Source organism: Macrobrachium rosenbergii, chromosome 51 (assembly GCF_040412425.1).
Source record: "Macrobrachium rosenbergii isolate ZJJX-2024 chromosome 51, ASM4041242v1, whole genome shotgun sequence".
Taxonomy (NCBI): Eukaryota; Metazoa; Arthropoda; class Malacostraca; order Decapoda; family Palaemonidae; genus Macrobrachium; species Macrobrachium rosenbergii.
Window position 1 is genome coordinate 21,880,052 of NC_089791.1, and position 25,335 is coordinate 21,905,386.

General features: G+C 35.9%; 2 long non-coding RNA genes across 2 annotated transcripts; one reads left to right on the forward strand and one right to left on the reverse strand.

Annotated features, from left to right (window-relative positions):
* Positions 1–1,181: 1,181 nt before the first annotated feature.
* Positions 1,182–12,546, forward strand: LOC136833192 (uncharacterized). Its single transcript, XR_010851377.1, has 5 exons — positions 1,182–1,440; positions 7,614–7,771; positions 8,090–8,293; positions 10,070–11,081; positions 12,319–12,546. It is a non-coding gene; the product is annotated as an uncharacterized lncRNA (long non-coding RNA).
* Positions 12,547–12,695: 149 nt separating this feature from the next.
* Positions 12,696–25,132, reverse strand: LOC136833193 (uncharacterized). The gene is made up of 4 exons (XR_010851378.1): positions 24,960–25,132; positions 15,574–15,661; positions 15,266–15,416; positions 12,696–13,646 (listed from the first exon to the last, which is right to left on the reverse strand). It is a non-coding gene; the product is annotated as an uncharacterized lncRNA (long non-coding RNA).
* Between the last annotated feature and the right edge of the window lie 203 nt (positions 25,133–25,335).

The following is a 25,335-nucleotide window of genomic DNA, read 5'->3' on the forward strand; positions in this document are numbered from 1 at the left end:
TTCTTTCGGAAGTAGTCAGAAATAAATTTGTTTTTTTATAGGCTAAATTAAGTATGTCTGGTGCCTGTTAAATTGGTGTGCGTTTTATAATGGCTAATCTCAAGTTCAATTCAACACTTAAAAAATTTTTGCTGCCCTATTGGAATCAGAGTCTGAAAGTGTTCATACACAGACTATAACTTATAGTTTTTAATTATTAACCATTGTTTTATACACTCCAGAGAATTTATTATTTTATTTATCGTTTCATTCCTCATATAAAGCAATTTTGAAAGATTTGTCATGACTTTAGCTCCATGTTGCACATATGAACAAATTTTCAGAACAAAGTAAATGAAAAGAATATGTATTAACATTACAAACTAATTACAATGACGCGTTGTTATTCTCTGCATTTTAATTCAGCATTTTGTACAATTTTATGTGGAGTATAGCCTGAATATGATGGGCAGAACAAGTTTGGTAATATAACATGAAACACGCTGAATATGGAAGTTTAGGACAATGGTTAAAAAACTCAGGCAATGCATGCACTTTATTTTTATGCATATTTGAAGGTAAAGTAACTTTTTTGCTACCGTTACTGACAGATTTATTGACATATGAGCTAATATTCGTAATATTTATTGCGTTTTCGTTACGTCAGGCAATTTGGTGAAAAAACAGAAGAAAATTTTGCCTCAGTAGAACAATGCAGAAGTGTTTAATGAGTTTTATTTATTCAATATAAGCATTTTAAAAATGAATCTATCTGTATTAGCTGTGTATTATAAGTACGTAAAGTTTTAACTGTTTAAAGCCAAAAGATAACAAAAAAAATCAGTTTAGCTTATTTTTCGATTTGACCATTTTCTTTGGAATAACCTAAAATACGAAGAAAACGTATTGTTTATCTCCCCTTAAATTTCGTTAACGTTATAAGTCCGCATAATGTTACGTACGATTGAATATCAGTTGTTTGTAAATAAAAAATGTAATATTTTCAATTTATTAACAATTTATATTGTAGCCTAAATAATTAGGTCCACCTTCTGAAAACTCTACTTCTCTAGGAAACTGTTACGTTAAATAATTAGCCTATAATCTGTGTAATAATATTCACTCTTATCGTCTTCCTTCCTCCCCGCTGTCATCGGTCTTTTGCCTTTTTATTTATGATTTAGTAATCATTCATTAAATTTACCCTTGGTGAGCAGACTTTACATGAAATCAAGAGTATTTAAACACAGGATTCTAGAGTCTCAGCTCTAGCGGCAACGCCACGTAACTTCCGACGTAGGTGCAGTTTAAGGTCCATGGTTTTCTTCCACCGTCTGCCAAGTTGACAACGCGACACATTTTGGCTCGGGAGTGAAGCGAGGATAATGAGCAACGAAGTATTTACCCATTTTGCTCTTCGTTTGTCTAGAACGTTAGTTGGATATGCTGATGTCATGTTTGGTAAGCGATTTGTTTGCTATTTGGGAAACTGATTAAATGTTGTGTTCACTAGTGTATAGAGGATCTTTCCATTAAGATTTCTAGCATTGCAGAGCACCGAGCCGAGCCTGATGGTGCTATAGGTTAACGTACTGGGTGATATCCTTTCCTGTGAAATGGAAGGGTTTTACAGATGGTATAATTGGGCTTTAATGGCGGAACTGCAACCCCTATCCCCTCGGGTAGTGTTTAGCTACCATATGTGGTTCGTTGATGTCTATCCAGTTCACGAGATTTGGATTTCATTTGGCAGCTAGGTTAATTTGTTTGAATTTTCGTAGACTACTTGGAACAGGCCTAATTTGAACTAGGGTAGAACTAAGACGCAGAGCTAATACTTAGAAATACCCGAACAGGCCTCTTGCCGAGCTTAGGGTTGCAGTAAAAAGGATGGCAAAATTTACAACATTGAAAGCCCAACATTGTCAGGGTGGAATGAAGTTGCGGTAAAATTGCAGTAAAAGGCAACACGGCCAAATGGCAAGGAAATACATTTTTCTAGGTCATTTTGATGTGTTTTGCACAAATTTCACATTAAAATTCGTCGGAAATTGATAGTTTCTTAAAAATACCTGGATTATTTTCTCCCATTTAACACTTTTAGGGGTGCTGATACAGGCGGTGCATGTTTGTTGTCGGCCAAATGGAATGTCCCTTTGCTGTGTTTAGTACTGGCTTGGGTGGGGGCGGTTGGGTACCCATACATTAACAAGTTATTGCACTTGCCGGACAGGATATGAACCTTATTTTTTTGTCCTCTGGTCATGCATAAGTTAGGGGCTGTGACCTGGGTAGTCGAGTGACAAGTTAGGGTCAGGGGCTGTGACCTGGGTACTTCTGTGAGAGGTTGTTAGGTTGTGTGGGTTTCACTGATAAGGAAATATGTTATTCTGATTGATTTTTGATGTATTAAGCACGAATTTCACCTTGAATTTCGTCAGAAATTGATGGTTTTTGGTCCACTTATGTACATGGAGTTTGCTACAGAACCGTTAATTTCCGACAAAATTGAAGGTGAAATTTGTACAAAACACATCAAAATCAGTCAGAAAAACATATTTCTTTGTCATTATGGCATGTTGCCTCTTACTGCAATAATACCTTAGTTGCTAGGCCTACTCACACCATAATCCTCTCCCCCTAAGATGGGTTTGCCCAAGAATACCATATCCAGATATTGGTTGATGAATGATATAATCTCACCAAAATGTAATTAAGGCTAGAAAGAGTTGAGTGATTGATGTGTGGAATTTCTGTATTTTGTATTTTTTTTTTTTTATCCTGGAATTTTGAAAGACACATGCCTTACTCTGGCAGTTCTATATATTAGCTCTGTGCTTGTTTTTACCTTTTCAACTGATTTTTTTTTTATCTGTTTGTTGTCCTGGGTTAATTACAAGTGCCAAATATTGCAAATTCATAATTAGCAACCAAAAACTGTAGAAAAAGTAAAGTTATACACTGAGCTTACTCCTTCTGGTCAGTTCTAAAGAATGGTTAAAAGGCTTATTTTGGGAAATAATTAGTAGCCTAGTCTTAGTTAGATTCTATGTGAAAGGTGCCTTGAGTTTAGTTTGGCCCATGGTGTAGATAATTGGGTAATATGGCATACTTCAAGGCTGTGGAGGCCTTGGGTGCTTTATTTCCCTTGGCCAGGAAGGGTAGTGCATCCAAAGTTAGATTGCCTTATGGTAGGTTTGCTTTATCTTAATTCTGCATAGGTTATTGTTAAAAAAACCATATAATTTTCTCATTTTTATTCAGCTAATTTTGCAGAATAGCTCTGCACTAAATGTTTATTAGGCTAATAAAATTTTTTTAATGAAAAATATACAAATGGGTGTACAGGCAGTCCCCGGGTTATGTCAGGCTTGGGTTACGTCGTTCCTGAGTTACGGCGCTGCTAACCCGGATTTTTCGGTGCCATAAGTGGATTCACAGCACCGATACCTGCTTTATGACGCTGTTGCCCAGACTTAGGGTGCGGTGCTTACAGCTCCATTAACAGCACTGTAAGTGCTATTCCCATCATGATCCTTCGGGTGACGGCGATTTTCGACTTACAGCGCACCGCCGGGGACAGAACCCCTGCCATAACCTTTGGGACTGCTGGTATATAAATTTCAGTACAAGTGAGGTAATTTGAGAAATTTTAATTAACAAGAAAATTGATGGTATAACTATATGTAGCGGCGGTGACTGCCTTGTAACTTAACTTTTTCTACAGTTTTTTGGTTGCTAATTATGAATTTACCTTTAATTTTTGGCAATGGAGTGTAATTACGGTAACCCCTGAAGTCCATCCAACAACGGGCTTCCATACGCAATCTTCACAAGACAGAGCATGGCACGTCTGTTTCGAACGGTTCATATCCCGTCTGGCAAATGCAATAACGTGTTAACATATGGATACCCAACCCCCCCCCGGGCCAGTACTAAACACGGCGAAGGGACATTCCATTTGGCCGACAGCAAACAGATGCACTGCCAGTATCAGAACCCCTAAAAGTGTAGAAAAAACCAGTTGAAAAGGTAAAAACAGGCAGAGCTAATATATAGAATTACCAAATTGACTTAAAAAGTTGGCATCTCTAATGGATGCCTTTGAAATTTAAGTTCTTTTTTATACTAAGTCTCAGAATTGGAGCTTCTAATTGGATTGTGTTGAAGAGAGTCTGTTGTGGATGAGCATGGATTACGTTTAGGGGCTGCTGAAGAGCAAGAGCCCATGCCAGTACAAGGCTGGCTGAATTTAGGTAATGATGGATTACATATCAAGAATGTCTACTCTTGGGATTGTGGGTCTGTGATAAAATGCTTACAAATTGCCTACTGTTTTGTTGTAAAGTTTCAGAAATTTTGTAGGATTTTGGAAATTAAGCATACCTTGAAAAATCCACTGTGCAGTCTTGGCAACACAGGTTTAGCCGTGTCCTTGCTCCTGGATGATTTTGGGTGTATAACCTAATTCTTTTCAATGTGCCAAGCATAATTCTTCCCTAAATTATAGGGATGGAGATATAGTTTGACAAAATTGTGTCAGAACAATATAGAAAAGGGTTTATATAATGCAGAACAGGTGAGAAATATACAGAGATATGGGAAATTTACTGACTTTTGTATGCATCTTTGAGGGGTTGGTACTAAACATGGCACCTAGCGAAGCTTTCAGTAACACAAAAACCAATAAAATATGGTAAATTTCTCATTATATCAGTAAACTTGTCAAATTATCTTGCTTATATGCATTATATTCACCCTTTTCCATGTTGTTTAGTCTATAAATTTCATACAAAAGATAACTCCGTATGGAGCTCTTCTGTAGAATTACCTTGACTGTACTCTTATGGATATTACTCATGTTTTCCCCCACAAAGCTTCTCGTGTTCCGAACGTGCTGCATATGCTGCCCAAGATGTTGATGCACTAATTAATTTTGTTTCCCCATCCTAACACTCATTATTCAAGTTTTCGGTGACCACCATAGGCATTTGTAAAGGGTGTGTGCATCATCACTTTAGCCCAAGGCTGCACTTTGTTTTTGGCCTTTTACTTTACATCCATTCCCATGTGCTTTCTTCCCTCTTTCTGTTAAATCTCTTAGCTGGTATTTTAGATTAGATGTAATTGTGGGGCTTTCTCAGAGTAATTAAGGGTTTACTTTGGTTTCACCTTAATATCTTTGTACTTCATCTCCTTGTCTAGATTCCTTTATTTGTTATCCAACTTCATCTCATTTTACAGTCTTAAGAGCTGAATGACAAAGTGCTCCAGTGCTTTGCTTTATATCATAAATTTCATGATTCATATTTTTTAAAATTTTTCATGATTCATATTTTTTAAATGTACTGGATAGGGAAAACCATAAAACAGATTCCTCAACACAAACCATAAGATACAGTATTTGCTTATTAGCATGAAATATAAAAGTAGTGCATCTATTGTATGCATTGTGATTTTCAACATTATAGCCAAAAATCTGTTTTAGTATTACCTCATCCAAAAATAACATTTTAACATTCCTGAACAAATTTCTTGTGGGTACTTCATCAGCACTGTTTTTTTTTTTTTTATGATTTTTTAGGAAACACCCATAGTAGGTTAGAGAAGCTGTAGAAGTTTGGGATTTTTAAGTTGCATAGTTATGAAGGGGTTTTTAAATTGTATACTTGTGAAAGGCAGTGAAATTAGTTGGCATCTAATTCTTAAGTCTTTACTGGTTATTTTAGCATTCATTAGCTATATAAGTGAATTAATTTTAAATAGACAAATGCTAGGTAAGAAAAGGTTCTGATTTTTCCCTTCGTTTTAAGGGGTTGGAGGAAGATTATGTGGACCCATTGCAAAAAAAAAAAAAAAAAAAAAGATAAAAAGCCTTCTGAAGCCTGTCCTATGTCAAAAGATCCAAGCAAAACAGTGAGGCTATGGATTTAGAGAAATTAGAAGCCTGGTAATTGGAGCCTAACTATTCCTAGAGGTCTTATTAGCTTTATTGAAAGGTGTCTCCACTTTTATCATAAAATTCTGGATAAATCCTCTGGGAAAGTTAGTTTTTTTTTTTTTTTTTACTGTGGTGTAAGAAAAAGTTCCTTTGAATGTACTGAGAATCAGAATGATGCCGAAGTTTTCAGTTTTAAACACAACATTGAATAATATGCAAATAATTTTTATTTTGAGCTTAAATTTTTATAAAACAAACTCAAAGCCATTAGTTCATATGACAGGCTTCCACAGAATAGAACATCCATGGGCAAAAAAGAAAGGGAAATTTAAATATACAAAAATATTAGAATACTGTACTCAGTCTGAATAACCTTAAAACAGAATGTCTGGTCAGTAACAAAAAATTCATTTAGTTTAAAGTTGGCTCTCTGCCAGCAAAGGCTCTTGCTCTTGGGCAGCCTGTAAGAAAAGAATAGTACTGGCAAGCAAGGGTACACAAACCCAAGACTGGAAATTCAAGGTTTATAGATTGTAATCCCCCAGAGGGGTCTAGTGCCATCAGTGCACCTTGGCCCCTAGCTGCAACCCCTTTCACTCCTTTTACTGTACTTCTGTTCATGTTATCCTTCCTCCATCTTACTTTTCATCTTCTCCTAATAAGTTTCATAGTGCCTCTGCAAGGTTTTCTTCCTGTTACACTTGTAAAATCTCCTTTACTCAGTCTTCCTTCTAGCACTGATTGACCGTTTAGGTTCCAGTGCTTGGCCCCTCTTAAATTTTATATTCCAATCCCAATTTTAAATCGGCTGAAGTATAAGTGTACGACTAATATGCAAATTTACCTAGACATTGTACAAGGTTATTGGTGTTGTGTGCGAGTTGCTTTTTCTGTAGAGCAGCTAAATAAATGTACAGCATAAAGTTGCATGTACAGTATCTAAAACCGTGGAAAAAGGGCATAAGAGAATATCTAGAGCTAGATACAAATTCTGGCAGACAGTATTACAGGTATAAATACTGTAACTAGTTCGAGATCAGTGATATAAAATTAACTTTATGCTAGCCCAAAGGGTTTAGTCATATTACAATACAGAATTAGGTCTTGTGTAGAACTTACATTTTAACTTGATAACATGTTGAAAGTTCAGACAGTATCTTTTGAGGAGGAGTTTCTGATAGTTTCAGTATTCATTGTTGGTTGCAAAGTGAACAGTCACATATATAATGTTTTAATAATAAGCGTTTTGCATTTTTGGACTGGGATTTGCACTATATGATGGAGAGTTTATTTCATGGAAATCATTAAAAGGAAATTTTATTTGTAAATGTTTACAATCTGTCAAGAATAACCGATTTAGTGACGTTATAGTGATTTATTAGTAAAATCTTAAATAGAAATTGGAAGTCTGAACGTTAGTCTTGAAAATGTAATTTGTTTTGGAAACTGTAAATGAATTGTACAATCCAGTAGAGAAAATACCTTTGTTAATAAGTGAAACTCGATACTTCAGTGTCGAATAAAATTAATTTACACTTATTTCATTATAACTGAGAATATAAATGATTTCATTATAACTGAGAATATAAATGATTTCATTATAACTGAGAATATAAATGATTTCATTATAACTGAGAATATAAATGATTTCAAATGCACAAGATTTATAGTAAATTGAATCTTTGTATTTCAGGTTTGCAGAAACAGGTAGCATCTGTGAATTCAGGTTGCCTAATAGATGTAACTCAAGGATGAAACCAATACATAGGATTCCAGTGTACTGATGTCATGGATACAGCCTATTGTAAAATATAAAATTAGTTTTTTTCAAGCATTTATGTGAATTTTGAGGTAAGGTTATATTTTTTTCATTCATTTTAACACTTTTTTTTCGCCATAACATCATTCACAGAAGTAGTGCACAGTGATCTGCCAAGTATGTTTTTTTTGTCAGGTTTTAAGAAGTTCATCCCATGAATGTCAGAAAATTGCTGGTGAATTTAGAAAGTTTATCGGTGTAGTCATCAAGTAGGATAGAATGTTGTACTGTATGTTTATTAGTGTAAACACTAATTTCAAGAAGCTGAAGCCCTTTTTGAGATTATCACTACTCAGTAACAAGCAAAATGACTTCATTTCATATAGCACATGTTGTTTTTCATCATATAGGTGTATACTGTGCAAGGATATAAAGCTGAGGATGTCTCATTTGAGTTTCAACACTCGACCTATACCAAACAAAGGGAAACCGGTCATGTGGGTGTTGTGAAAGGGATGTTGATCCTGTTAATCTCTCTACAATATTTCTCTTTGGCCAGTTTCTTCCTATTCTAGAGGCTTCAGAAAATATTCTTGGCAATTAGGGAGATACAGGTAAGTTCTTCCTCAAGTCTTTCAACTTTTTACTTAGACATGAGGTCGTCAATGGAACTTAACTTTTTGCTGATACTGTCTTGCTAAGCATCCTCATGAAATTTTGACGTTGCATTTCTGATAGATCACTTACTGAGTACTGTTTTACAGCATCTTTCATGAGAGGTCAGTGAGCTTCTTATGCTGTCCAGTAAGGTCACTCATACTAAAGTCTGGAACTAATAGGCTTCTGTTTTGCAACTGACTGTTGCAAAGATACATTTTCAGTTGCCAGGATGGGTCCATTGCAGTCAGCAATTTTCTTTTAACACTGAAAATAAAGGTAACAGTCTACTTGTGCTGAAGACGAAGAGGATTTTCTAGTTGGTCAAGTTAGAGCAGCCTGTCATTATCCCTAAAGATTTAGCAACTCCAGGGAAAGTATCAGCATTGAGAAATATACCTTATTGGCTCAGACAGGTTATCCTAGAGTTCATAGCATTTTAACAGGTGGTGAGTATTGTGATTATGGGTGCCCACAAAATCAGGAGTTCTTTCCATGCAGTATTCAATTTTGAAAAGTAAATGTCAGTGTGGCTTTGTTTCAATGGTTAACAGTAAGAGTTTCCATACAACCTGTTACTTTCTGCTTTAGGTATGCAATCCTGTGTTAGGACCAGTAGTACCAGTGGGACTGGTAGTACATGCATTGGTTGACGGCCTGCGTTAGGTATGCAATCCTTTTGTTAGGACCAGTAGTAGCAGTGGGAATGGTAGTTCATGCATAAGTTGATGCCCTGATGGGTTATGTAGGTGGCCAATTTTTTTTTATCCATATGAGTTGAAAGATCTTGAGATTTTTTGCTCTCATATTTACATTGTTTTATACCTCCTGGATCATAAAGGTATTAGGGACATTTCATGTTTTATTTCTTTAGCATAAGACTCCATTTTGTCTGAGCCTTGGGTTCCTAGCTAATCCCCACCTCCAGGAGTGCCCTTTTGATCACAAAGACAGATTTAACTATTTTTGGTTTTGAGCTCTAACCTTCCCACCTAAATTTTGAGGTTCTGCTGAAGTGTTTACAGAATATATTTCCTACAAACCCTTCATTCATACAGATAGGTGAAGTTTTTATTGTACCCTGGTATATTTTGCACCAAACAGTCCAGACTTCACGGTGAAGACATTGGCTGCTGGAGATGTTTGGAATAGACACATGGTAGATTGTTACTGTATTTGTCTGTATTTAATGAAAATTTGGAGTGTTGGGGGGGGGTATTCAAAGACCATTGATGTAGGCCGAGTGAGAAAACATTTCAAACTATTTTTTAACATTTCAAATTCAAGATGAAATGGAATAGGTTGATTGTTTCATATGTTCAGTTTCAGATGAAATGATTGGAAGAATATGAACCAGAATTAGTTAAAATAAATTTTCCTTTGTTTTGTCATGAAAACTTAGCATCAGTTATTCAGTCTCCCAATCTTCAACTGTTGATTTGAATGAAATTGTTGGTAATTGATAATAGCAGAAGAAATTGTTGGTAATTGATAATAGCAGAAGAAATTGTTGGTAATTGATAATAGCAGAAGAAATTGTTGGTAATTGATAATAGCAGGACTAGTGTTCTTCACATTGTTTGACATATACAGTTTGCCTTGGCCACGGCCAGCCAAGTACTGCTAATAACCATTAATGATGGTTACAGAAAATGTAAATGTTCCATTAATCCCCTGTTAACATATTGAGTGCAGTGTCATGAATGGTTTCTTTCACTGGAATGTTCTTTCAGGTGTGTCTTTTGGAACTTCATGTAGTACAAATGTAGTTCAGGGCATCTTATTTAAGGCCCCGTCCACACGGTCGAGCTCTGCTCGGTAAACTTTGCCGCTTTGCAGGCTAAGCCTGTCATACGCATTTATGCTGCTGTCCGAACGACGCTGTTGGTTAGTGAGGGCCTGCTGGCAGTGACTGACACAGGACCGAATATGTACTACAATATGGATTGTAAAACACCCAAGAAGAAAATCGCGCTGTGTATTGTAGCAATGTGTGCAAAGATAAAAGCGACAAGGTAGAAAAGGACGTGGTGTAGAGTGCCTACAAAGAAGAGCAGACATAGTAAGCCATTTGATGATATTGCGGGAACTGAGACATGCATGGCTATGAATCAGATTTCATCAACTATATGAGAATGGACCCTAACAACTTTTATAAACTCTTATCTAAAATGGAGCCATATATAAGGAAACAAGATACTACCATGAGGCAGAGTATTTCAGCTGAAGCTCGACTACTGTACATGCAGCATTACTATTTCTGTCAACAGGATGCAGCTACCGACCACTACAGTACAGCACTAGGATTTCCAAGCATAATGGACTAGACTGACAGATTTCCGTAGCATTGCAATAAAGGGTGTTCATATATTTGTTTTTCGAAGTTCCCATAAGTCATACTTACCTGACGTATTCATTATGAAGGGTAAAATAACGGGAAACTCTTGTTTATGTTTATTTATTTATTTGTGAAGGTTTGACATGAAATTGCGCTTTACGGAAACTTTTCAGTAATTGACGTCTTTATCCATTTACCAGAAATATTTCCTTCGGTGAACAGCCCTGCTGCTGCAGGCAAAGCCTCGATACTTCGATAAACATTAGGAAAGCCCTATACGAAGCTTTGCTCGCCGTTTCTCTGTTTCTGACGTCACACCGAGCCAAGTTCAGAGCAAAGCTCGACCATGTGGACGGGGCCTAAGAGACTACCCCAGGACAGGTTGGCAGCATTTTATTTCATTGAAGGTAATTATTTATTTGTATGCTGTACATAACACGGGTTATAGTCAGTAGTTGATATTAATTGTTTACTTTGGATGTGAAATTAAACTACTTCAAATCGGCAATATGTGCATGTTTAGGGTAAATTTTTCTCCAAAGTAAAGCATTTCGCATAGCTTTGGTTTGAGTTTGGTGGTGATAAACAGAAAATTAGGTTATTTTCAATACCTCTGTGCTGCTAGTTTGGAGGAATTTTACTTTGAAGGTGAATTTCTTTTAAATATGGCTTAGTTCTCATAATTGTCGAATCAATGTTTAGAACTTAAAATTTTCAACAGATAATTTGGTTTTCTAGCAGATTCATTGTTGTTCATTTGATAGTTTTTGTAAACTGATGAAAATGGAATATAGTTGGGTTCGGGAGATCTGTATTTAATGGGTGCAAAAGGGTTGGAAGGTTTGTTTGAACTGTTCAGGAGTTCAAAGTTTTTCTCTTAATTTCTATAAGGGATGTAAATGTTAAAAAGCTCAATTCTGGAAGGATGTATAAAACTACAGCGTATCAAAGTTAACATGTTTAAAAACATGTTATGTGGGTTTTATAATTTTTACCTGTGGATAGTCACTAAAATGTTTATTCAGGAAGATTGTTAGTTTTGCATTACTTAATTTTTTTTTTCTCCATAAATGTTATAAGCATTGAAAATATCAAAATTCAATTGAAGAGGAAAGAAGGAATTGTTTGGTGATAAAATTTTATTTCTCTCAAATTTTAATTTTCATTAATGCATATTTGAGGAAACAGTACTTCAATTCATGGTTAACTACATTATTTAGCAAGCAGGACTAAGTTTGTTGTGGAAATACTTATTTTGCAAGCAGGACTAAGTTTGTTGTGGAAATACTTAAGTTTAAAATATTGTTTTTTCCAAGATTACTGATGTGCAGTTTTTGTAAAATGCCAATTTTTCTAAAACAATGCTGACTTGCAGTTGGGGTTAGAAGTTGTGGATTAGTTAGTTTGTGCCCTAGTTGTGCTGTGGATTGTATAGTATTACAGCTACTTTCAGTAAGGGTAATCTTGTGTGTTGAACATGCCAAAATTTTAAATCAACCCTAATTATATAGTAAAGTGATCAGATTTACAAAAAGGAAGATACCTGATCCACTTGATACGTTATGCTGGAAAACAGTATTAATAAACTCCTATCAAGAATTGGGTGTATTTCAGTGCATCTTATTTGCCCCTTTTTCTCTGCAGATGGTGTGGAAGGCGTAGTGTCTTGCTGAACCAAATTATCCTGTGCCAAATGCTAGTTGGCCTCCACAAATTGAAAGATAAGGGAGGTATTACTATAGTAGTTGACAAGTGCAATTCCTGCTGGATGGTGTTTTATGTTTTAATAGTGAGGACAGTTGCAACTGATTGTTCCTTAGTCCACTGAAGAAGAGCCTTAAGAACAATTTCCACATTAATGAACAGAAGAAAGCACTCCAAGGACAAGTAGTACTAGACGGTGTATGCAGGATTTTGAAGAAAGCAGTCAACGAGGAAAAGTATTGCCAGACGTAGAATGCAGTAGAGGAAAAGTTATTACAAGGAAAACTGCTGATGATGTTACCTAATGGTGAAATGTATGATCTAGGAGATGGAGATATATATATTCTTATTGGTTCTGAAAAGTAATTGAGAATAAATTTGTGTTTAAGGCAACTGCTATTAGTTGACCTCCAAAATTCAGTAAAAAAAATATAATGTAAGGTGCTTTTAGTTCCATAATTTGAGTGAAAAGTTAGACTTCATGGCCTAATCAGTAGTCATTTTATTAGATTATCTAATTACAATATAAAACAGTTGTACAAAGGGTGATGTAGTCTCTCAATAAGGGTACAATTATTTCAGAAGAGCAGTCCCAACATCCCATGTAAATGCAAATCAGTCTAAACTTTATCTACTGAGGACCCACATGTTCTCATCTGCAACTGCAACACTTCCTGTGGAAGATGGAAAAAATGTGAAAAGTACAAAGTGCCTTCAATGTCTTGTGTAAGAAAAAATGCATTTTTATTGTTCAAATAAAGTATATTAAATGTGACAAGTCTCGTGTAGTTTTGATATGAAATGCAATTTTGTTCAAATACACACTACAGCAGACTTTTGTCAAAATTAGTTTTGACATGAACAAATTCATATTTGACATATGGGATGTACTGTATAACATTAAATAGCAACAGATTGTTTAACTAGCACACGTGACTACACAAAGTAAAAGAAAAAGTTGGACTGCCATACTTTCAGAAATTGTGACAATCAGAAATTGTGACAAAGACAATTCTGTTCAAAAAGTGTTTGTGTTTAGAACTTTCTAGTCCTTTATGGTAGAGTTCTGATAGCTGAACATTAAAATGAAATTGCATGTATTTACTTTATAAGGGAGTGCTAAAGCTTACTGAAAATTCTTGTACTGAGTACTTTAAATATTCAAACAAATTAAAAACACTTTCAACTTAACCAAGATGCCAAGGGATATATCTTTGGGCAACTACAGCTCATCGTTAACATGTCACAAAAATCTTAAATCGCATCACCTGAAAAAGAAAAAAAAAATTAAAAACATTTATTAAAAAGTAACATCTTAAAAACATTTATTAAAAAGTAACATCTTAAAAACATTTATTAAAAAGTAACATCTCAAAAATACTACATTAAAAAGTAACATCTCAAAAATACTACATGGTAAAGTAGATATATCTCTATCCCTGAGACCAAATTTTACTGGAAGTTTATTATAGAAACTACAGTACATAGAGAACAAGGATATATTTTTCTAAAATGGGTAAAATTATCAGTTGACTTTTAAAACGCTAATTGTTAAAAGTATCGAGTGCAAAACACTATACATAATCGTTTTTCGAAAGTATGTGACGTTAATCGTTTTTCGAAAGTATGTGACGTTAAGTACTTTGTGCACATCAATATGCCAATCACAAATAACATTAAAAAGCTTGAGACCTTCACCACCCTAACAAAAATAAAAAAAAAAAGGTAATCAGCTCAAGCAGAAAAATACTGTTAAAAATCCACAATAAATTTCACCTTAGCCACAATCCTCTTTATTGCATATCTACCTTGGGTTTAATGGAAACACGACCAAATAACACTTTCTTGGACTGCTGAATTTCCTAAGTTTCTATAGTCATAAATGCTGACTAACAAGTCTTGAGCATAGCATTCCAATGCTGTATGCCACAACACTACCACCAAATGAACTTTAATAATACAGAGGTTTTAGTTTCAAAATTCATCCATTCCTTGCCTTCCATTAATTTATGTAGTTTTCCTGAAATTGACAATTATTTTTCCTGGTTAGCAAAATAGACCAGTCCTTTCAGAGTTCGAACAACTACAGGATGTACCGATCTGATTAGTACACTAGCAGTTAAAACTCCTGAATGAGGCTAATATATGAACAATATTTTACATAAACACACTGGACCTTGCTAAGACCCTTGGACTTCATTTGTAACAACGACCTTATTCTAAAGTTGCTCTAGCTTTTCAAGGAAGTCTTCAAGAATACTTCCTAAATGAATCGGTCCGCAGGAAAATGAGAATGGCACACAACCATTTTCCAACCAAGCCGGAGAGAACTGACTGGGAAACTGAGCAAATAAATCCTTGAAACAACTATGAAGTCTGTGCAATTAGAACCTTCAAGTAAAGCCATATCGCCAGGTGTGCAAGGAATCATTGATTCAATAGCTTCATTTTTGCAGCCCAAAAGAATTCAAGTCGTCACTCTACAATTTAACAGTGGAATCAGAAAAGCCATTGTAAGAGCCTTCCCTCTCTAATAGCCACTAAAATTAGTTTGTTTTCATAATGAACATTAAATTCAAATATGTAATGTTTCGTAGATACAAATTCTCAATTAGCTAGTTGTGCCCTCCACGTATACAACACAAGTGGTATACACCACCCAACCTATGCTTATATAGACAAAGAGTCTCAGGATACTGGATAGCGGAATATTCAACCGGAGGAATTGTCAATCTTCCAAGAATAATTATGTCTCGACTGACATATGAAAGAGCCAAACCAACCAAGTAAGCAAATAAAATATCTCGGCCGGAGGGGCTGGCGGGCGGGGGTGCACCTGCCAACATGTGAATTTTCTACGACTATAAAAACAAGCTGCCCCACTTACTTATGCAATAGTCAAATCCTTTGTAGCTTGCAGGATAACACTTTTAGTTTCCCACTTCCAGATTTCTTGTTTCAAAAAGGTTGTTTTCTCTTTTTGAAGCAACTTGCGCTGTTAGCAATACGCAAAAGCTCAACCTTCGACTGCCCAGTAACTGAAAATTAAAATTTAAATCAATATTCATCAAAACTTACTAGGTTTCATTAATGGCCTCGTTAAAAACTTAACCTATCACTGTACCACATGAAACACTTTTAGTAAATGATAAGTAGAGAACATTATACAATACAAGTTATCGTATCATACTTAACCTAGTTAAATGGCTTGCAGTCATTACTAATTGCAGTGCAGATACTCGGATTCACTGCTGAATAGAAATTCTTGTGGCAACTTCCAGTTCTGAAAAAGGAAACAGTCTTAAATATTTTCACAAACAATTTCGTGCTTTTTCATTCGACAAACTACTGTGTCATACCAGATAGATAACCCCCTTTTTAACCCCTTTAACCCCTTTATAAATCTCCAAATAAAGTTGGAACAATCTTTCGTAGATAAAATTCAACGCACTTCCCTGTACGCAAATGATTACTTCTGGATCTTGATAATTTTCCTACCGGATATTTCTGATAATGAAAACAAATCTGTTGAGTGTCTCACTTTTCTTATTAATGATAAATGAAGAAAGTTACGGGTACTTATTATAGTATATATTTGTTTTCCTTTCTAGAACATTGATGGCATTTGTCCACTACAGTGTAGGCCGTCGTCCTAACAAATATCGTACGCGCAACAGTTGTCTTAACATATACTGTATGAATTCCTTATTTATGACCAAGTTCCATGCAATTAGAGTTGGGGAGTGAAGCAACGACCTACCCATTTTATAAAATTTGTGCCTGATGTTTCACATAACTGCAGCATTCCTTCTCGGGTAGTAAAATGCTAGGCCTACTTCCTATGAACTTTAGTTAAAAGATTGAAAACTCAAACGTTTGAGATGTACATGAAAAAAAGTTGGGGGTGTCAGTTGTTAATTACGTGTTACTATTAATCTAAACAATAAGATTTTTCCTGAACTGGTTTTAGATATAAGGTAAACAATTTAGATTAAGTCCGAAGTCTATTTCAAATTTCCTAAATTAATCTAGGAAAATTAGGACCTACCTAGTAGTGCATAGGAATGCTTCATTAACCTTGATGTTTGTGATGCATGAATGTGTCAATATCAGTATTTTAGTTTGTCAGTACTGATACTGGCAAACTAAAATATTGATATTGACACATTAATGCATCACAAACATGAAGGTTAAAGAAGCATTCCATGCGCTACTAGATAGGTCCTAATTTTCTTAGATTATGGCCGGCCTTATTTCAAATTTCTTAAATTAATCTAAATTGCTTACCATATATCTAAAACAATCCAGGGAAAATCCTATTGGTTAGATTAATAGCAACATTTAATTGCCAACTGACACCCAAAACTTTTTCATGTACAGCTCTGCGTTTCCTAATTAAGACATTTGCAGACGCATGAAAAACAACAGCAGCAATCATATCAGCAATTCCATTATTACTTTACAAATCTTGACCATGTACCTTTCGTAGTCATCTTACTAATACTGCCAAGTATTTTTTTTCTTGAATGGAACAGTTGTCGTTAAGGAACTATTGCAGGTAATAGAAAAATACACCAATCAAGAGAACATTAGCACCATTATAAGCAGAGCTTCACTAAACAGGAATAACCAGGAAATTAAGCGTTGGCCTACACAGGAATGCACACTTTCTGTCTGAACAAACATTTTAAAGCTATTGTAGGACGAAGAAAGTAAATAATAGTACCACCTACAAACATTTCTTTGCTTTTCGTTAAAATTCGCATTTGCATACTTCATAATACTGGACCAAAGTCGAAACACTCAAGCCTGGGTTTATGTAACGAGCTTATTATATCCGGTCCTAATGTGTTAGACATTTTCTATTTTCGAGCTACAGAAAGTCCCTTTTTAATTTTGTAAGTCTGAATGGTTCTGAATACAGTAATTCTACGCTGTGTCGTCGATGTATTGACCTTATCGAATAATAAATGAAGCAATTTAATGTACAATGGGATGGTGATACAGGTGTTCAAACATGAAGAAATAACACCTGCTTAAAGACTCGACTGCAAATAAGAAAAAGTTGTCTATCATGCCTTCCTATAAACCCAAAATTATTCTTTAGGACTTGTCTCAGCCCCTTTAACTATAAGCACACTATATATTAACACTGACGAAGGAGGCAGTTGTTACATTCATCATATCGTAATGTTGAAACTTAATAAAATAAATCCTTTGTCCCCTGATGTTTTCCTAATTAAAAACCCTGTCGACAAATTACTCACTACGTAACATATCCTTGGAGACCATCGGTATTATCGTGCAGCAACACCTCAGTATGTAATAGTATGAAAATCTTGTCTACAAAGCCACAACCTTCAAACCATTAAGTTAAACCGCCTTTGTCCACAAATATCACCACGCATACCGATATATCGCAAAGGATTTGGTCGAGTGAAAATCGGTTTAAGGCTCGAAATTCATGGCTCAAAACGGGAAACAATTAGATGAAATTCATAAAAACTAATCGAGTTTCAGAATTTAGAAGATCATTTGAGAGCAGGGTCTGACTTACTCTCTGAAAATATTAGGTTGATCTGTGATTTAACTAAAAGAGCTGCAGGGAATTTATTAATCTGAAATCCAGTTTACAAGTTTTCAGTGCCTTTACAGGAAAAGCTGCCAATGTTTTCTTCCTTACCGCAAGATTATATATTAACGATATAAGTAAGATAAGATGCCAAAGGTTAGTGAACTGTAACTACAACTTGTGGGCAAATACTCAAATAAAATTAAATGAAAACCAACCTTCAGTCGAATTATTTCGTGAGAGAGAGAGAGAGAGAGAGAGAGAGAGAGAGAGAGAGAGAGAGAGAGAGAGAGAGAGGGGTGGGGAGGGGGGTTACGGTAAAGTCGGTTTGCAAGGCAGGCACTCATTTATAGAATCAGGGTACAGAAACTTTGCTAAAGGCTTGGTTGTGTCTGATCATCATATCATTCATTTTAAGGGGGACTATCAAAGTGTTCGTTGAGAAGGTTAATGACAAAGAGGTTATGCTGTTATTAGATACGATCCTGCCACATTCTAATCAGTTTACTCGAAGTTCCAGACTAATAATTCTGAAAATTACGTATGCCTAAGAAAAAAATGATAGAAAAGTTACCCATATTTAACAGGTATTCCGTTTTAAGGGATTTTGGGTTTAAATTCCTGTCAAGGTAGAAAGAAAGAAGTGTACAATCAATCGTCCGAAGGTTCGTGGCGTCAATTAACATAAGTCAGTCAACCTAAAAGTTAAGTTTCCGGTATGGGAAATGAAAACCTAATTCCCTTTAAGTAAAATTTTACTTGATACTGGGCATTTCTCATTCGTAATACAGTAGTCTTAGGCATGTCTTTGTCGACTGGATAACTAGTTTGATTACTGGGCGTTGAATAGATTGGGTTAGTTTTTTTTCGGTACTTTGCCGTATATGACAGTATGTCAGACATGGTCGCCAAATCCGATATGGTAGATGCGAGCGGTCCTGGTCGTTTCGGTCGTAAGTCACTTAGGCTAGGTAACATCCAAAACAATGTAAGATGTTATGTTTATGGTATTTACCATTATTATTTCATGTTTTACGTACATCCCCAAGGGGCTGGTACTAAACACGGCGCCCATTTTGCACGTAAACGTGCTTACGGCCTAAACGACTTACGGCCGAAACGACCCGAATGCGATGCGAGACGACCTTGTCTGTATACCGCACTTCCTTAATCTTTTACCGGCAGCTGAAGTGGCGGCTGGCTATTTATTGCAAATCCGAGACCCTCACTAACGAACACGAACTTTCCACTTGAACCACTTCTCAAGAAGGACTTAGTCTTGTTAAGATATACAGAAAACACAAAATTATTTTATTATTTTTTCATGCATCAAGACAATGTAATTTAAATTTTTTTATCAATTAAGTGCTATGTCTGTTAATATGGTAGTTTTATAATTTCTTCCCTTGCAAGTATGTACGACCATCTCTCTGGTCACTTTATACTTGAGTAGGGTCAGTAACAAACCATGAAGACATCAAACACAGCCTTGGAAAAATAAACACCGTTCTTTGAACACCCAGGCAACGGGGAGAACAGTTTGTTACTACGACCCGCAAGTTCCGCAACTCTTAAATACCTAAAGCAAAACTTGTAACTTATTCACGAGTTTCAAATATAATAATTAACAAGTTGTTAAATATAACAGCGGCTTAAGGAGTTCATGAGACAACTCTGAAAAAAATACGAATACCACAGCCTACCTTTCGGTGGTTTTATGTCGTACAAAAACGCTAATGTCAACCTCATTTTTAAACAAGATTGGTTTACTTATTATTGTGAGGTTCCTTCTCTTTTGGTTCATATTGCATTTTTAAATGTGCGCGCGCATTTTGAGTATTTTGTATTATTCAACCAAATCAAAAATTATAATTTGCTTTACATACCTTAGGGTATTATGTAATGATTACAAAACAAAAACGGAATTATTTTATATGTCCTGTATTTTTCAAAATTCTCACTAACTGTACGTAAACGAAATGATCCATGTTTTTTCTCCTGTGAAATGCATGAATATTCATAAAAACTTTCATAATCACCCTCAATGATGGCAGTTACTTTGTTTCAAATAAACACATTTTCTGATGAAGTTTACTTTATTCATTGTCACCGATTCACATCACATTGGTAATAACTGAATTTTAGGTCTGAGGATAAGGCTGGTTTCAAATTCCTCCAGGCACGGGTCATCCAAGTTATAAAGCCTCCTTACGGCTGTGGTATTCAACAAGCAATTTAATTCACAAAGGGCATTGCAGTTCAAGCATACTGACTGTCAACAACCTTGAGACCAGCAGAGCAGCGATTAGAATTTGTCCTTCAAACCAAACTCCCCCCTACTCTAAAGTTAAGTCTTGTGGGGCCCGCACTATTTTAAATTTGGTTGCTCAATTTAAATATTATATTATCCTCTTCGCACATAGCGTCTCTTCTACGTTAAATTATACCATAACCACCAGTAGGCTAGCCAAGTCCAAGAAATGCAATGTTATGAAAGAAATCAGAGCAAATTAATTATTTATAATTAAAACAGTACTGTACCGCTGAACAAAATGCTCGACTTTAGTGATACCCATAATTCCAAGGCTTTTGGACGCTTGCAATTTCATGCTGTTTAAGAAAATCGCTACTATATTTACGACAGTAAAACTGATCGTTTATGTTAGCACTGGGAACAATTGTTCGTTCCATCAATTTAAAATATCTGTTGAAATAAAATTGGAAATCCCTTAAAATTCTTAAAGGTTGAATTAGCCTCGATCAAAGTGAAATGCAGACACAAATCATTGCTAAAACAAAGATACTTATCAGTCCACAGCACAAGAATAATACTGTTAAAGTAATGCAGATTTTTTTCTTTTTCCGTATTATATGAGGCTGTTGCCACTTACATGGGAAATGCACATAGATGGTGACTGCAGAAGTTACGAAGTCGTTTAGTCTTGTGAGAAGTGCCCGATCATTAAACGACACTATGTAACTTGTGGGTCACTGAAACCTACACCCATCTGCACAACTACGCTTTATTTTCAGTTTTGAATTTATAAAAAATACAGGTTGCCTTGATTTCTGTTCACTGGAAATTACGAAAACAAAAACCTCTCTCGTCTGCGTTTGCAGGATTTACTAAACTCAATCGTTGGAGGGCAAACTGCAAATGTATACTTACTCCGAAACCATGACCTGTGGAGTTTATTTCTTAACAATTTTACCATCACGTTAAGGAACTTGAATAACCAATAAGACCAAATTAATCAAAACTGCTTGAACTGATCTAGAAATGATCTAAGAGTGGTCTAGACATCCTACTTTTCTACCTAAGACTGTCGACAAATTTCAATCTTTCAATCTAAAGTTGCATTGTCGTTACGTATAACTGTGTTTTGGGCTACATTGGTACTTGTTCCTATATCTTTTTTTTATATAAATTTTGTTTTGTCATTGGCATCGCCCACCCGCCTGCCCAAAGAAAAATGCAAATAGAACACTTCCATAATTGAGAATAAAGTTTATTTGTTTCTGTCTTAACTATATGAACGGATGTCAGGTACTTTTAGACCTCGGAATACTAATTGGTGAACACCTAAACAGCACATATCAAATACAAAATTACTGAAAATAAGGGCATTACTACCCAGGAATTGCAGATTTTGGACAGAAATATTCGAATATGGATCTAACTATGCTTTCACACAGCACGTAATTACAACAATGTTATAAAGCAATTGCCCCATTGTTGGTCTACCCAGTTATTTAATTTACTTATGAGGCTATATTTACAAAGTACCCCAAAAATGAATAAAAAAAAACTCTGCCAGATTGGATGACACTTACTCTAACCGAGCTTCATTGGTTACTTATCACATCATGACTTTCGAAAGTTTTTTTTAAGACATTGGAAGGACGAATATGAAACAGAAACAGACCCTACTTAGTAATGTGTAGCAGAATGCATAATGCGTCTTGAATTACTAATTAACAGTAACAAGGGCAAGATATTAAAAGTACACCTTTCTAGAGTACAAGACAGGTTAACTATTTAAGAAGTTAACCCAAGAAGTAAAAATATTCAAACACTTAAAATATATTAAAAAGACACTTCCCAGAAACAAAGGGGCTTGTTTGATGCAACACAAATATTAAAGTCAATAGTAGAACCTTCGTGGGTGAACCTGTATAATGAGAAAAGTGATCCTACAGAAGCAACCGAAACACAACAAAAACTCAAGTTTCCACGTTCCAAAACCTTCCCAAACAACAAGTATTTGTTAGGTAAACTTATTCCTTTCTACTTATTATAATTTACTACCAAAGATTATGCACGGAACTAAGGACTCTCCTATTCTCCAGGAGCTACGATACTGAAGAGAAAACACCCAAAGACAATTATAAAATATAAGAAGCACCTTATTTTGAAAACGTACAAGGGCCCTCCAGAGGGGGAATTATCCCCGTGGGGGCCTGTCCATAAAACCAAACAAACTAAACAAAGTGAATAAGTGTCGTTCTCTACATATCGTCAAGAAATTTAAAATCCTACTAGATTATTTGCGGTAACTGACAGCATTAACGTAGCTCAACCAGGCCTGTACCGAAGGGGGGGGGGGGTGACGAGTCTGGGCGTCGAACTACCACCCCAAAATTTCTGGAAGTCCATATTTTCTGTCACTATCCTTTTCATTGAACTGTACTTATAAAGTAATAAGATTAACAATCTTTTTTTTGTCAAGTCTTCTTTTATAAATTTTGTTATTAAACATTAACATCATTCTTTAATAGTAGGAAATATTTCTAGATTTTCGAAGAGAAACGATAATTCTAAAGCTGTGGTACGATAATCTGGTCAGAGAAAGTTGACGACACTGCAGCAGGTTGCCGGGAATTTACGTCATCGAGACGGCTAATCTGCTCCACATCTTGATCAGTGTGGAATGTGGAATCCGAGTGTTAATAAATTCCACACTTTGTAAAGAGATGTTGTATGTTGATTAAAATATAAAAAAAGTAATAAATAATTTGTATGAGTTTTATTAAAACTAAAATAGCATTTTCAAGTATTTCATCTTGTATATATGCAATGACATATATTATATAGAAGAAAAGGTCCAGTTTTGGGAAAAACCACGGTAAACCTAAGCCGGCTGTCCATGGTGAGCTAGGCTATGGCAGTTGACGTTTTTCTGTAGAACTTTATCTACTGAACAAGAATTCAAGGTTATATTTTGGTGGCCAATTGTAATTGAGCTCTAATTCACCTTAGAAATGTAGCCGATGGTAAGGGGGACCCGTTGGGAATCTGGGAGAAGACACTTTCGAGAACAGTTGACAGTAAGGGGGACTCGTTGGGGATTCAGGGTTTTTGGTGGGGTAAATAACTTGGGAAAAGGTTTGGGTACCTTATTGTTGTGTTTCCTGTTACATATGTCATCTGGAACACAAAAAACAAGCTTATAAACAAGGGCGAATAAATGGATAGTGGGAGCCCTTTCAAGGCACTTTTTATGCATTACTAGTACTGCTGATTCCAGGCCCTAGCATTCATGCGCGATCTTAGAGGCGAGCCAATCACCAGATGCCTCCAACAGTCCAACTGAGAGAGTAGAATTCTAAGCCGGTGTTCCGCAGTGAGCTAATCTGTGGCAATTGACATTTTCCTGTGTCATTTTACTTGATTTACAAGAATTTAAAGTACATTACTGCTTTCCAGAACATACGAGCTTGCCAAGAATCATTCAAAATGCAGATAAGGTGCGTATCGCCGTTCCGCTACGCTAAAACTGAAAGCAGAAATGGTAATATTTTGCTGCTGATGTTTCTTCGCCCCGACCAAAAGCTGTGTTATTTTACTTGTTTTACAAGAGTTTAAGGTAATATTTTGCCAGCCGGCTGTAGCTAAACTGTAATTTACCTTTGAACTGTATAGATCGGTGCAGGGAACCCGTTGGTGGTACCGTTGTGTAGCCTTCAAAGGCCAATTACATTTTAGTTGCAACCGACCGTTGCCAAAATATTATTTTAAATTCTTGTTCAGCAGGTAAAATAATATAGGAAAACGTTAACTGCCATAGGCTAGTTCACCGTGGACAGCCGGCTTAGAATTACTAAAACGACCCCCTCCATACAAAACTCTGGGTACGGGCCTGTCAACATACTGACATGATCACGCAAGCGTTTAAAGTTTCGAAATTATTTCACAGTACTGCTTTTAAAATTAAAGTTTCCAATTTAAGACAAAGTGTATTATCCTTCCTACATAGTGACCGCCACCTTTACGGCATGTAGGCCGTTGGGGATGACCCTAAAAATATACACAAAAGACTATAAATATCATGAAGATAATGACCCCAAAGAAATATTAGTTCTAGATAACGACCCCACGAACTTTGCTAGGGATCACTATCTATTAAAGATCCAAATTATCTAACTTGCAAGCCCCAGATAATGCTTTTTATTACGACTGACCCCTCCACTTTTATTTCACCTATAAAAGCCCTCATGCTTCCCATGAAATAACCAGTAACACCAAACCAATATTTATATCTACTCATAGCTGTTGGATAAAATATTTTGTTTGATCAAACTATCCATCCTAACGTCTACATAACTGGTCGACTGGGCTCAGCCCCAATGCCTACTATTAGCACCTGCACGACAAGGTACCATGATTTTATTAATTAAGAGGTATTAGTAAGCATAAGCAAAAGAATCCCCCCCACAAGCCCTTCAACTAAAATAATCATGCACATAATTTCCCACAAACCCCAGTTACAAATTTGTCAAAGAAAAAGTCCCGAACACACGCCTGAATTCCTTCACAGAGGAGTTACGTTCACCAAGCAAAAGTACTCCTCGTTATCTAAGAAATCAGATCAGCCATTTTCTATATGAATCTATTATAACAGAAAGCCTATTGACCGGCACCCATCAGCACATGCTACTCATATCATCGTTTTTACTCTTGTAATACTAACGAAATTTTTAAGTCTCTGCTAACCTTACATGAACCTACCTTCGGACCATCACCTAAAGCCTTAGCCAACTGCAAACACACACCAAGAACGCAACTGATGACGTAAACATGTCAAACAAGGAAATTAGTTCCTTGGTACTTGAGTTTCTCACGTCTTCGGCAGAGCTCTTCCAATCACAAGCGTCCATGTCAGTTTTCCTGAGCAAACAGCTCCTGATTGGTTTAGAGCCAAACAACGGATCTTCGAGAAAGCAAAGCAACTTCTCGTACTCGTCGCAAATACGAGAGAATAGCGACATCTTTTTTGTGGTTACGTAGGTAACCAATAGAAAATAGATCGGGCGGATGAATAGCTTTAAAATTCTCAGATGCTACGGATTTGAAAACGATGCAGCGTATCATTGGGTACTTTAAT